The sequence below is a fragment of the Musca autumnalis genome, unplaced genomic scaffold (assembly GCF_047663935.1).
Source record: "Musca autumnalis isolate F117 unplaced genomic scaffold, ASM4766393v1 scaffold_44, whole genome shotgun sequence".
NCBI classification, from domain to species: domain Eukaryota; kingdom Metazoa; phylum Arthropoda; class Insecta; order Diptera; family Muscidae; genus Musca; species Musca autumnalis.
The window spans coordinates 57533-73144 of record NW_027412022.1 but is presented as its reverse complement, the minus strand read 5'-3'; positions in this window follow the sequence as shown (position 1 = coordinate 73144).

The window sequence follows — 15612 nt, the reverse complement described above, 5'->3', positions numbered from 1 at the left end:
TCACCGGAGATGACTTTCCCGATACAAAAGTTCACCGGGCATGACTTTTCCCATACAAAAGTTCACCGGAGATGACCTTCCCAATACAAAAGTTCACCGGGCATGACTTTCCCAATACAAAAGTTCACCGGAGATGACTTTCCCAATACAAAAGTTCACCGGAGATGACTTTCCCAATACAAAAGTTCACCGGGCATGACTTTCCCAATACAAAAGTTCACCGGAGATGACCTTCCCAATATAAAAGTTCACCTGAGATGACTTTTCCCATACAAAAGTTCACCGGAGATGACTTTGCCAATACAAAAGTTCCCCGGAGATGACTTTTCCCATACAAAAGTACACCGGGCATGACTTTGCCAATACAAAAGTTCACCGGAGATGACATTCCCAATACAAAAGTTCACCGGAGATGACTTTTCCCATACAAAAGTTCACCGGTGATGACTTTTCCCATACAAAAGTTCACCGGAGATGACTTTCCCGATACAAAAGTTCACCGGGCATGACTTTTCCCATACAAAAGTTCACCGGGCATGACTTTCCCAATACAAAAGTTCACCGGGCATGACTTTCCCAATACAAAAGTTCACCGGAGATGACTTTCCCAATACAAAAGTTCACCGGGCATGACTTTCCCAATACAAAAGTTCACCGGAGATGACTTTCCCAATACAAAAATTCACCGGGCATGACTTTCCCAATACAAAAGTTCACCGGGCATGACTTTTTCCAATACAAAAGTTCACCGGAGATGCCTTTCCCAATACAAAAGTTCACCGGAGATGACTTTCCCAATACAAAAGTTCACCGGGCATGACTTTCCCAATACAAAAGTTCACCGGAGATGACTTTCCCAATACAAAGGGTCACCGGAGATGACTTTTCCCATACAAAAGTTCACCGGAGATGACTTTGCCAATACAAAAGTTCACCGGAGATGACTTTGCCAATACAAAAGTTCACCGGAGATGAATTTCCCAATACAAAAGTTCACCGGAGATGACTTTTTCCATACAAAAGTTCACCGGAGATGACTTTCCCAATACAAAAGTTCACCGGAGCTGACTTTTCCCATACAAAAGTACCCGGAGATGACTTTCCCAATACAAAAGTTCACCGGGCATGACTTTCCCAATACAAAAGTTCACCGGAGATGACTTTCCCAATACAAAAATTCACCGGGCATGACTTTCCCAATACAAAAGTTCACCGGGCATGACTTTTCCAATACAAAAGTTCACCGGAGATGACTTTCCCAATACAAAAGTTCACCGGAGATGACTTTCCCAATACAAAAGTTCACCGGGCATGACTTTCCCAATACAAAAGTTCACCGGAGATGACTTTCCCAATACAAAGGGTCACCGGAGATGACTTTTCCCATACAAAAGTTCACCGGAGATGACTTTGCCAATACAAAAGTTCACCGGAGATGACTTTGCCAATACAAAAGTTCACCGGAGATGACTTTCCCAATACAAAAGTTCACCGGAGATGACTTTTTCCATACAAAAGTTCACCGGAGATGACTTTCCCAATACAAAAGTTCACCGGAGATGACTTTTCCCATACAAAAGTACACCGGGCATGACTTTGCCAATACAAAAGTTCACCGGAGATGACTTTCCCAATACAAAAGTTCACCGGAGATGACTTTTCCCATACAAAATTTCACCGGAGATGACTTTTCCCATACAAAAGTTCACCGGAGATGACTTTCCCAATACAAAAGTTCACCGGGCATGACTTTTCCCATACAAAAGTTCACCGGGCATGACTTTCCCAATACAAAAGTTCACCGGGCATGACTTTCCCAATACAAAAGTTCACCGGAGATGACTTTCCCAATACAAAAATTCACCGGGCATGACTTTCCCAATACAAAAGTTCACCGGGGATGACTTTTCCAATTCAAAAGTTCACCGGAGATGACTTTCCCAATACAAAAGTTCACCGGAGATGACTTTCCCAATACAAAAGTTCACCGGGCATGACTTTCCCAATACAAAAGTTCACCGGAGATGACTTTCCCAATACAAAGGGTCACCGGAGATGACTTTTCCCATACAAAAGTTCACAGGAGACGACTTTGTCAATACAAAAGTTCACCGGAGATGACTTTGCCAATACAAAAGTTCACCGGAGATGACTTTCCCAATACAAAAGTTCACCGGAGATGACTTTTTCCATACAAAAGTTCACCGGAGATGACTTTTCCCATACAAAAGTTCACCGGAGATGACTTTTCCCATACAAAGGTTCACCGGAGATGACTTTCCCAATACAAAAGTTCACCGGAAATGACCTTCCCAATACAAAAGTTCACCGGAGATGACTTTTCCCATACAAAAGTTCACCGGAGATGACTTTCCCAATACAAAAGTTCACCGGAGATGACCTTCCCAATACAAAAGCTCACCGGGCATGACTTTTCTAATACAAAAGTTTACCGGGCATGAATTTCCCAATACAAAAGTTCACCGGGCATGACTTTCCCAATACAAAAGTTCACCGGGCATGACTTTCCCAATATAAAAGTTCACCGGGCATGACTTTCCCAATACAAAAGTTCACCGGAGATGACTTTGCCAATACAAAAGTTCACCGGAGATGACTTTCCCAATACAAAAGTTCACCGGAGATGACTTTTCCCATACAAAAGTTTACCGGGCATGACTTTCCCAATACAAAAGTTAACCGGTCATGACTTTCCTAATACAAAAGTTCACCGGAGATGACTTTCCCAATACAAAAGTTCACCGGAGATGATTTTTCCAATACAAAATTTCACCGGAGATGACTTTTCCCATACAAAAGTTCACCGGAGATGTCTTTGCCAATACAAAAGTTTCCCGGAGATGACCTTCCCAATACAAAAGTTCACCGGAGATGAATTTTCCCATACAAAAGTTCACCGGAGATGACTTTTCAAATACAAAAGTTCACCGGAGATGACTTTTCCCATACAAAAGTTCACCGGAGATGACTTTCCCAATACAAAAGTTCACCGGAGATGACTTTTTCAATACAAAATTTCACCGTACATGACTTTCCCAATACAAAAGTTCTCCGGGCATGACTTTTCCATACAAAAGTTCACCGGAGATGACTTTCCCATACAAAAGTTCACCGGAGATGCCTTTCTTAATACAAAAGTTCGCCGGAGATGACTTTCCCAATACAAAAGTTCACCGGAGATGACTTTTCCCATACAATAGTTCACCGGAGATGACTTTCCCAATACAAAAGTTCACCGGAGATTACTTTTCCCATACAAAAGTTCACCGGAGATGACTTTGCCAATACAAAAGTTCACCGGAGATAAATTTTCCCATACAAAAGTTCACCGGAGATGACTTTTCCAATACAAAAGTTCACCGGAGTTGACTTTGCCAATACAAAAGTTCACCGGAGATGACTTTCCCAATACTAAAGTTCACCTGGGATGACTTTTCCCATACAAAAGTTCACCGGAGATGACTTTTCCCATACAAAAGTTCACCGGAGATGACTTTTCCCATACAAAAGTTCACCGGAGATGACTTTCACAATACAAAAGTTCACCGAAGATGACCTTCCCAATACAAAAGTTCACCGGAGATGACTTTTCCCATACAAAAGTTCACCGGAGATGACTTTGCCAATACAAAAGTTCACCGGACATGACCTTCCCAATACAAAAGTTCACCGGGCATGACTTTCCCAATACAAAAGTTCACCGGGCATGACTTTCCCAATACAAAAGTTCACCCGGCATGACTTTCCCAATACAAAAGTTCACCGGGCATGACTTTCCCAATACAAAAGTTCACCGGAGATGACTTTTCCCATACAAAAGTTCACCGGAGATGACTTTCCCAATACAAAAGTTCACCGGAGATGACCTTCCCAATACAAAAGTTCACCGGGCATGACTTTCCCAATACAAAAGTTCACCGGAGATGACTTTTCCCATACAAAAATTCACCGGAGATGACCTTCCCAATACAAAAGTTCACCTGAGATGACTTTTCCCATACAAAAGTTCACCGAAGATGACTTTGCCAATACAAAAGTTCACCGGAGATGACTTTCCCATACAAAAGTTCACAGGAGATGACTTTCCCAATACAAAAGTTCACCGGTGATGACTTTGCCAATACAAAAGTTCACCGGAGATGACTTTCCCAATACAAAAGTTCACCGGGCATGACTTTTCCCATACAAAAGTTCACCGTGCATAACTTTCCCAATACAAAAGTTCACCGGGCATGACTTTCCCAATACAAAAGTTTACCGGAGATGACTTTCCCAATACAAAAGTTCACCGGGCATGACTTTCCAATACAAAAGTTCACCGGAGATGACTTTTCCCATACAAAATTTCACCGGAGATGACTTTCCCAATACAAAAGTTCACCGGAGATGACTTTTTCAATACAAAAGTTCACTGGAGATGACTTTGCCAATACAAAAGTTCACCGGAGATGACTTTCCCAATACAAAAGTTCACCGGAGATGACTTTTCCCATACAAAAGTTCACCGGAGATGACTTTTCCCATACAAAAGTTCACCGGAGATGACTTTTCCCATACAATAGTTCACCGGAGATGACTTTCCCAATACAAAAGTTCACCTAATATGACCTTCCCAATACAAAAGTTCACCGGAGATTACTTTTCCCATACAAAGGTTCACCGGGCATGACTTTCCCAATACAAAAGTTCACCGGACATGACCTTCCCTATACAAAAGTTCACCGGGCATGACTTTCCCAACACAAAAGTTCACCGGAGATGACTTTTCCCATACAAAAGTTCACCGGAGATGACTTTGCCAATACAAAAGTTCACCGGGCATGACTTTCCCAATACAAAAGTTCACCGGAGATGACTTTTCCCATACAAAAGTTCACCGGAGATGACTTTCCCAATACAAAAGTTCACCGGAGATGACCTTCCAAATACAAAAGTTCATCGGGCATGACTTTCCCAATACAAATGTTCACCGGAGATGACTTTCCCAATACAAAAGTTCACCGAGATGACTTTCCCAATACAAAAGTTCACCGGAGATGACTTTTCCCATACAAAAGTTGACCGGAGGTGACTTTGCCAATACAAAAGTTCACCGGAGATTACTTTTCCCATACAAAAGTTCACCGGAGATGACTTTCCCTATACAAAAGTTCACCGGAGATGACCTTCCCAATACAAAAGTTCACCTGAGATTACTTTTCCCATACAAAAGTTCACCGGAGATGACTTTGCCAATACAAAAGTTCACCGGAGATGACTTTCCCATACAAAAGATAATTGGAGATGGCTTTCCCAATACAAAAGTTCACCGGAGATGACTTTCCCAATACAAAAGTTCACCGGAGATGATTTTCCCAATACAAAAGTTCACCGGAGATGACTTTCCCAATACAAAAGTTCACCAGAGATGACCTTCCCAATACAAAAGTTCACCTGAGATGACTTTTCCCATACAAAAGTTCACCGGAGATGACTTTCCCAATACAAAAGTCCACCGGAGATGACCTTCCTAATACAAAAGTTCACCGGGCATGACTTTCCCAATACAAAAGTTCACCGGAGATGACTTTCCCAATACAAAAGTTCACCGGAGATGACTTTCCCAATACAAAAGTTCACATGAGATGACTTTCCCAATACAAAAGTTCACCGGAGATGACCTTCCCAATATAAAAGTTCACCTGAGATGACTTTTCCCATACAAAAGTTCACCGGAGATGACTTTGCCAATACAAAAGTTCACCGGAGATGACTTTTCACATACAAAAGTTCACCGGAGATGACTTTGCCAATACAAAAGTTCACCGGGGATAATTTTCCCATACAAAAGTTCACCGGAGATTACTTTCCCAATACAAAAGTTCACCGGAGATAACTTTTCCCATACAAAAGTTCACCGGAGATGACTTTTCCAATACAAAAGTTCACCGGAGTTGACTTTGCCAATACAAAAGTTCACCGGAGATGACTTTTCCCATACAAAAGTTCACCGGAGATGACTTTTCCAATACAAAAGTTCACCGGAGTTGACTTTGCCAATACAAAAGTTCACCGGAGATGACTTTTCCCATACAAAAGTTCACCGGAGATGACTTTGCCAATACAAAAGTTCACCGGAGATGACTTTTCCCATACAAAAGTTCACCGGAGATGACTTTGCCAATACAAAAGTTCACCGGGGATAGTTTTCCCATACAAAAGTTCACCGGAGATTACTTTCCCAATACAAAAGTTCACCGGGGATAATTTTCCCATACAAAAGTTCACCGGAGATTACTTTCCCAATACAAAAGTTCACCGGAGATGACTTTGCCAATACAAAAGTTCACCGGAGATGACTTTTCCCATACAAAAATTCACCGGAGATGACTTTGCCAATACAAAAGTTCACCGGGGATAATTTTCCCATACAAAAGTTCACCGGAGATTACTTTCCCAATACAAAAGTTCACCGGAGATAACTTTTCCCATACAAAAGTTCACCGGAGATGACTTTTCCAATACAAAAGTTCACCGGAGTTGACTTTGCCAATACAAAAGTTCACCGGAGATGACTTTCCCAATACAAAAGTTCACCTGGGATGACTTTTCCCATACAAAAGTTCACCGGAGATGACTTTTCCCATACAAAAGTTCACCGGAGATGACTTTTCCCATACAAAAGTTCACCGGAGATGACTTTCACAATACAAAAGTTCACCGAAGATGACCTTCCCAATACAAAAGTTCACCGGAGATGACTTTTCCCATACAAAAGTTCACCGGAGAAGACTTTCCCAATACAAAAGTTCACCGGACATGACCTTCCCAATACAAAAGTTCACCGGGCATGACTTTCCCAATACAAAAGTTCACCGGGCATGACTTTCCCAATACAAAAGTTCACCCGGCATGACTTTCCCAATACAAAAGTTCACCGGGCATGACTTTCCCAATACAAAAGTTCACCGGAGATGACTTTTCCCATACAAAAGTTCACCGGAGATGACTTTCCCAATACAAAAGTTCACCGGAGATGACCTTCCAAATACAAAAGTTCACCGGAGATGACTTTCCCATACAAAAATTCACCGGAGATGACCTTCCCAATACAAAAGTTCACCTGAGCTGACTTTTCCCATACAAAAGTTCACCGAAGATGACTTTGCCAATACAAAAGTTCACCGGAGATGATTTTCCCAATACAAAAGTTCACCGGAGATGTATTTCCCAATACAAAAGTTCACCGGAGATGACTTTCCCAATACAAAAGTTCACCTGAGATGACTTTTCCCATACAAAAGTTCACCGGAGATGACTTTCCCAATACAAAAGTTCACCGGAGATGACCTTCCCAATACAAAAGTTCACCGGGCATGACTTTCCCAATACAAAAGTTCACCGGAGATGACTTTCCCAATACAAAAGTTCACATGAGATGACTTTCCCAATACAAAAGTTCACCGGAGATGGCCTTCCCAATATAAAAGTTCACCTGAGATGACTTTTCCCATACAAAAGTTCACCGGAGATGACTTTGCCAATACAAAAGTTCACCGGGGATAATTTCCCATACAAAAGTTCACCGGAGATTACTTTCCCAATACAAAAGTTCACCGGAGATGACTTTGCCAATACAAAAGTTCACCGGAGATGACTTTTCCCATACAAAAGTTCACCGGAGATGACTTTGCCAATACAAAAGTTCACCGGGGATAATTTTCCCATACAAAAGTTCACCGGAGATTACTTTCCCAATACAAAAGTTCACCGGAGATGACTTTGCCAATACAAAAGTTCACCGGGCATGACTTTTCCCATACAAAAGTTCACCGGAGATGACTTTTCCCATACAAAAGTTCACCGGAAATGACCTTCCCAATATAAAAGTTCACCTGAGATGACTTCTCCCATATAAAAGTTCACCGGAGATGACTTTGCCAATACAAAAGTTCACCGGAGATGACTTTCCCAATACAAAAGTTCACCGGGCATGACTTTTCCCATACAAAAGTTCCACCGGGGATGACTTTCCCAATACAAAAGTTCACCGGGCATGACTTTCCAATACAAAAGTTCACCGAAAATGACTTTCCCAATACAAAAGTTCACCGGGCATGACTTTCCCAATACAAAAGTTCACCGAGATGACTTTCCCAATACAAAGTTCACCGGAGATGACTTTGCCAATACAAAAGTTCACCGGAGATGACTTTTCCCATACAAAAGTTCACCGGAGATGACTTTCCATACAAAAGTTCACCGGAGATGACTTTGCCAATACAAAAGTTCACCGGAGATGACTTTCCCAATACAAAAGTTCACCGGAAATGACTTTTCCCATACAAAAGTTCATCGGAGATGACTTTTCCCATACAAAAGTTCACCGGAGATGACTTTTCCCATACAAAAGTTCACCGGGCATGACTTTCCCAATACAAAAGTTCACCGGGCATGACTTTCCCAATACAAAAGTTCACCGGGCATGACTTTCCCAATACAAAAGTTCACCGGGCATGACTTTCCCAATACAAAAGTTTACCGGAGATGACTTTTCCCATACAAAAGTTCACCGGAGATGACTTTCCCAATACAAGAGTTCACCGGAGATGACCTTCCCAATACAAAAGTTCACCGGGCATGACTTTCCCAATACAAAGTTCACCGGATATGACTTTGCCAATACAAAAGTTCACCGGAGATGACTTTCCCATACAAAAGTTCACCGGAGATGACTTTCCCAATACAAAAGTTCACCGGAGATGACTTTCCCAATACAAAAGTTCACCGGACATGACTTTCCCAATACAAAAGTTCACCGGAGATGACTTTCCCAATACAAAAGTTCACCGGAGATGACCTTCCCAATACAAAAGTTCACCTGACATGACTTTTCCCATACAAAAGTTCACCAGAGATGACTTTGCCAATACAAAAGTTCACCGGAGATGACTTTCCCAATACAAAAGTTCACCGGAGATGACTTTCCAATACAAAAGTTCACCGGAGATGACTTTTCCCATACAAAAGTTCACCGGAGATGACTTTCCCAATACAAAAGTTCACCGGGCATGACTTTCCCAATACAAAAGTTCACCGGAGATGACTTTGCCAATACAAAAGTTCACCGGAGATGACTTTCCCATACAAATGTTCACCGGAGATGACTTTCCCAATACAAAAGTTCACCTGAGATGACTTTTCCCATACAAAAGTTCACCGGAGATGACTTTCCCAATACAAAAGTTCACCAGGCATGACTTTCCCAATACAAAAGTTCACCGGAGATGACTTTCCCAATACAAAAGTTCACCGGACATGACTTTCCCAATACAAAAGTTCACCGGAGATGACCTTCCCAATACAAAAGTTCACCTGACATGACTTTTCCCATACAAAAGTTCACCGGAGATGACTTTGCCAATACAAAAGTTCACCGGAGATGACTTTCCCATACAAAAGTTCACCGGAGATGACTTTCCCAATACAAAAGTTCACCGGAGATGACTTTCCCAATACAAAAGTTCACCGGACATGACTTTCCCAATACAAAAGTTCACCGGAGATGACCTTCCCAATACACAAGTTCACCTGACATGACTTTTCCCATACAAAAGTTCACCGGAGATGACTTTGCCAATACAAAAGTTCACCGGAGATGACTTTCCCATACAAAAGTTCACCGGAGATGACTTTCCCAATACAAAAGTTCACCGGAGATGACTTTCCCAATACAAAAGTTCACCGGAGATGACTTTTCCCATACAAAAGTTCACCGGAGATGACTTTCCCAATACAAAAGTTCACCGGGCATGACTTTCCCAATACAAAAGTTCACCGGAGATGACTTTCCCAATACAAAAGTTCACCGGAGATGACTTTGCCAATACAAAAGTTCACCGGAGATGACTTTTCCATACAAAAGTTCACCGGAGATGACTTTCCCAATACAAAAGTTCACCTGAGATGACTTTTCCCATACAAAATTTCACCGGAGATGACTTTCCCAATACAAAAGTTCACCAGGCATGACTTTCCCAATACAAAAGTTCACCGGGCATGACTTTCCCAATACAAAAGTTCACCGGAGATGACTTTCCCAATACAAAAGTTCACCGGACATGACTTTCCCAATACAAAAGTTCACCGGAGATGACTTTCCCAATACAAAAGTTCACCGGAGATAACTTTCCCAATACAAAAGTTCACCGGAGATGACTTTTCCCATACAAAAGTTCACCGGAAATGACTTTGCCAATATAAAAGTTCGCCGGAGATGACTTTTCCCATACAAAAGTTCACCGGAGATGACTTTGCCAATACAAAAGTTCACCGGAGATGACTTTGCCAATACAAAAGTTCACCGGAGATGACTTTCTCAATACAAAAGTTCACCGGAGATGACTTTTCCCATACAAAAGTTCACCGGAGATGACTTTTCCCATACAAAAGTTCACCGGGCATGACTTTCCCAATACAAAAGTTCACCGGAGATGACTTTTCCCATACAAAAGTTCACCGGAGATGACTTTTCCCAATACAAAAATTCACCGAAAATGACCTTCCCATTACAAAAGTTCACCGGAGATGACTTTTCCCATACAAAAGTTCACCGGGCATTACTTTCCCAATACAAAAGTTCACCGGACATGACCTTCCCAATACAAAAGTTCACCGGGCATGACTTTCCCAACACAAAAGTTCACCGGAGATGACTTTTAAAAGTTCACCGGAGATGACTTTGCCAATACAAAAGTTCACCGGAGATTACTTTTCCCGTACAAAAGTTCACCGGAGATGACTTTCCCAATACAAAAGTTCACCGGAGATGACTTTCCCAATACAAGAGTTCACCGGAGATGACCTTCCCAATACAAAAGTTCACCGGACATGACTTTCCCAATACAAAAGTTCACCGGAGATGACTTTGCCAATACAAAAGTTCACCGGAGATGACTTTCCCAATACAAAAGTTCACCGGAGATGACTTTCCAATACAAAAGTTCACCGGAGATGACTTTTCCCATACAAAAGTTCACCGGAGATGACTTTCCCAATACAAAAGTTCACCGGGCATGACTTTCCCAATACAAAAGTTCACCGGAGATGACTTTGCCAATACAAAAGTTCACCGGAGATGACTTTCCCATACAAATGTTCACCGGAGATGACTTTCCCAATACAAAAGTTCACCTGAGATGACTTTTCCCATACAAAAGTTCACCGGAGATGACTTTCCCAATACAAAAGTTCACCAGGCATGACTTTCCCAATACAAAAGTTCACCGGAGATGACTTTCCCAATACAAAAGTTCACCGGAGATGACTTTCCCAATACAAAAGTTCACCGGAGATGACCTTCCCAATACAAAAGTTCACCTGACATGACTTTTCCCATACAAAAGTTCACCGGAGATGACTTTGCCAATACAAAAGTTCACCGGAGATGACTTTCCCATACAAAAGTTCACCGGAGATGACTTTCCCAATACAAAAGTTCACCGGAAATGACTTTTCCCATACAAAAGTTCACCGGAGATGACTTTCCCAATACAAAAGTTCACCGGGCATGACTTTCCCAATACAAAAGTTCACCGGAGATGACTTTCCCAATACAAAAGTTCACCGGAGATGACTTTGCCAATACAAAAGTTCACCGGAGATGACTTTCCCATACAAAAGTTCACCGGAGATGACTTTCCTAATACAAAAGTTCACCTGAGATGACTTTTCCCATACAAAATTTCACCGGAGATGACTTTCCCAATACAAAAGTTCACCAGGCATGACTTTCCCAATACAAAAGTTCACCGGGCATGACTTTCCCAATACAAAAGTTCACCGGAGAAGACTTTCCCAATACAAAAGTTCACCGGAGATGACTTTTCCCATACAAAAGGTCACCGGAGATGACTTTGCCAATACAAAAGTTCACCGGAGATGACTTTTCCCATACAAAAGTTCACCGAAGATGACTTTTCCCATACAAAAGTTCACCGGAGATGACTTTCCCAATACAAAAGTTCACCGGAGATGACCATCCCAATACAAAAGTTCACCGGAGATGACTTTCCCAATACAAAAGTTCACCGGGCATGACTTTTCCCATACAAAAGTTCACCGGAGATGACTTTGCCAATACAAAAGTTCACCGGAGATTACTTTCCTATACAAAAGATAACCGGAGATGGCTTTCCCAATACAAAAGTTCACCGGAGATGACTTTCCCAATACAAAAGTTCACCGGAGATGATTTTCCCAATACAAAAGTTCACCGGAGATGACTTTCCCAATACAAAAGTTCACCAGAGATGACCTTCCCAATACAAAAGTTCACCTGAGATGACTTTTCCCATACAAAAGTTCACCGGAGATGACTTTCCCAATACAAAAGTTCACCGGAGATGACCTTCCCAATACAAAAGTTCACCGGGCATGACTTTCCCAATACAAAAGTTCACCGGAGATGACTTTCCCAATACAAAAGTTCACCGGAGATGACTTTCCCAATACAAAAGTTCACATGAGATGACTTTCCCAATACAAAAGTTCACCGGAGATGACCTTCCCAATATACAAGTTCACCTGAGATGACTTTTCCCATACAAAAGTTCACCGGAGATGACTTTGCCAATACAAAAGTTCACCGGGGATAATTTTCCCATACAAAAGTTCACCGGAGATTACTTTCCCAATACAAAAATTCACCGGAGATGACTTTGCCAATACAAAAGTTCACCCGAGATGACTTTTCCCATACAAAAGTTCACCGGAGATGACTTTGCCAATACAAAAGTTCACCGGGGATAATTTTCCCATACAAAAGTTCACCGGAGATTACTTTCCCAATACAAAAGTTCACCGGAGATGACTTTGCCAATACAAAAGTTCACCGGGCATGACTTTTCCCATACAAAAGTTCACCGGAAATGACCTTCCCAATATAAAAGTTCACCTGAGATGACTTCTCCCATATAAAAGTTCACCGGAGATGACTTTGCCAATACAAAAGTTCACCGGAGGTGACTTTCCCATACAAAAGTTCACCGGAGATGACTTTCCCAATACAAAAGTTCACCGGAGATGACCTTCCCAATACAAAAGTTCACCTGACATGACTTTTCCCATACAAAAGTTCACCGGAGATGACTTTGCCAATACAAAAGTTCACCGGAGATGACTTTCCCATACAAAAGTTCACCGGAGATGACTTTCCCAATACAAAAGTTCACCGGAAATGACTTTTCCCATACAAAAGTTCACCGGAGATGACTTTCCCAATACAAAAGTTCACCGGGCATGACTTTCCCAATACAAAAGTTCACCGGAGATGACTTTCCCAATACAAAAGTTCACCGGAGATGACTTTGCCAATACAAAAGTTCACCGGAGATGACTTTCCCATACAAAAGTTCACCGGAGATGACTTTCCTAATACAAAAGTTCACCTGAGATGACTTTTCCCATACAAAATTTCACCGGAGATGACTTTCCCAATACAAAAGTTCACCAGGCATGACTTTCCCAATACAAAAGTTCACCGGGCATGACTTTCCCAATACAAAAGTTCACCGGAGAAGACTTTCCCAATACAAAAGTTCACCGGAGATGACTTTTCCCATACAAAAGTTCACCGGAGATGACTTTGCCAATACAAAAGTTCACCGGAGATGACTTTTCCCATACAAAAGTTCACCGGAGATGACTTTTCCCATACAAAAGTTCACCGGAGATGACTTTCCCAATACAAAAGTTCACCGGAGATGACCATCCCAATACAAAAGTTCACCGGAGATGACTTTCCCAATACAAAAGTTCACCGGGCATGACTTTTCCCATACAAAAGTTCACCGGAGATTACTTTCCTATACAAAAGATAACCGGAGATGGCTTTCCCAATACAAAAGTTCACCGGAGATGACTTTCCCAATACAAAAGTTCACCGGAGATGATTTTCCCAATACAAAAGTTCACCGGAGATGACTTTCCCAATACAAAAGTTCACCAGAGATGACCTTCCCAATACAAAAGTTCACCTGAGATGACTTTTCCCATACAAAAGTTCACCGGAGATGACTTTCCCAATACAAAAGTTCACCGGAGATGACCTTCCCAATACAAAAGTTCACCGGGCATGACTTTCCCAATACAAAAGTTCACCGGAGATGACTTTCCCAATACAAAAGTTCACCGGAGATGACTTTCCCAATACAAAAGTTCACATGAGATGACTTTCCCAATACAAAAGTTCACCGGAGATGACCTTCCCAATATACAAGTTCACCTGAGATGACTTTTCCCATACAAAAGTTCACCGGAGATGACTTTGCCAATACAAAAGTTCACCGGGGATAATTTTCCCATACAAAAGTTCACCGGAGATTACTTTCCCAATACAAAAATTCACCGGAGATGACTTTGCCAATACAAAAGTTCACCCGAGATGACTTTTCCCATACAAAAGTTCACCGGAGATGACTTTGCCAATACAAAAGTTCACCGGGGATAATTTTCCCATACAAAAGTTCACCGGAGATTACTTTCCCAATACAAAAGTTCACCGGAGATGACTTTGCCAATACAAAAGTTCACCGGGCATGACTTTTCCCATACAAAAGTTCACCGGAAATGACCTTCCCAATATAAAAGTTCACCTGAGATGACTTCTCCCATATAAAAGTTCACCGGAGATGACTTTGCCAATACAAAAGTTCACCGGAGGTGACTTTCCCATACAAAAGTTCACCGGAGATGACTTTCCCAATACAAAAGTTCGCCGGAGATGACTTTGCCAATACAAAAGTTCACCGGAGATGACTTTCCCAATACAAAAGTTCACCGGGCATGACTTTTCCCATACAAAAGTTCACCGGGGATGACTTTCCCAATACAAAAGTTCAGCGGGCATGACTTTCCCAATACAAAAGTTCACCGAAAATGACTTTCCCAATACAAAAGTTCACCGGGCATGACTTTCCCAATACAAAAGTTCACCGGAGATGACTTTCCCAATACAAAAGTTCACCGGAGATGACTTTTCCCATACAAAAGTTCACCGGAGATGACTTTCCCAATACAAAAGTTCACCGGAGATGACTTTGCCACCGGAAATGACTTTTCCCATACAAAAGTTCACCGGAGATGACTTTTCCCATACAAAAGTTCACCGGAGATGACTTTTCCCATACAAAAGTTCACCGGGCATGACTTTCCCAATACAAAAGTTCACCGGGCATGACTTTCCCAATACAAAAGTTCACCGGGCATGTCTTTCCCAATACAAAAGTTCACCGAAAATGACTTTCCCAATACAAAAGTTCACCGGGCATGACTTTCCCAATACAAAAGTTCACCGGAGATGACTTTCCCAATACAAAAGTTCACCGGAGATGACTTTCCCAATACAAAAGTTCACCGGAGATGACTTTTCCCATACAAAAGTTCACCGGAGATGACTTTGCCAATACAAAAGTTCACCGGAGATGACTTTTCCCATACAAAAGTTCACCGGCGATGACTTTCCCAATACAAAAGTTCACCGGAGATGACTTTGCCAATACAAAAGTTCACCGGAGATGACTTTCTCAATACAAAAGTTCACCGGAGATGACT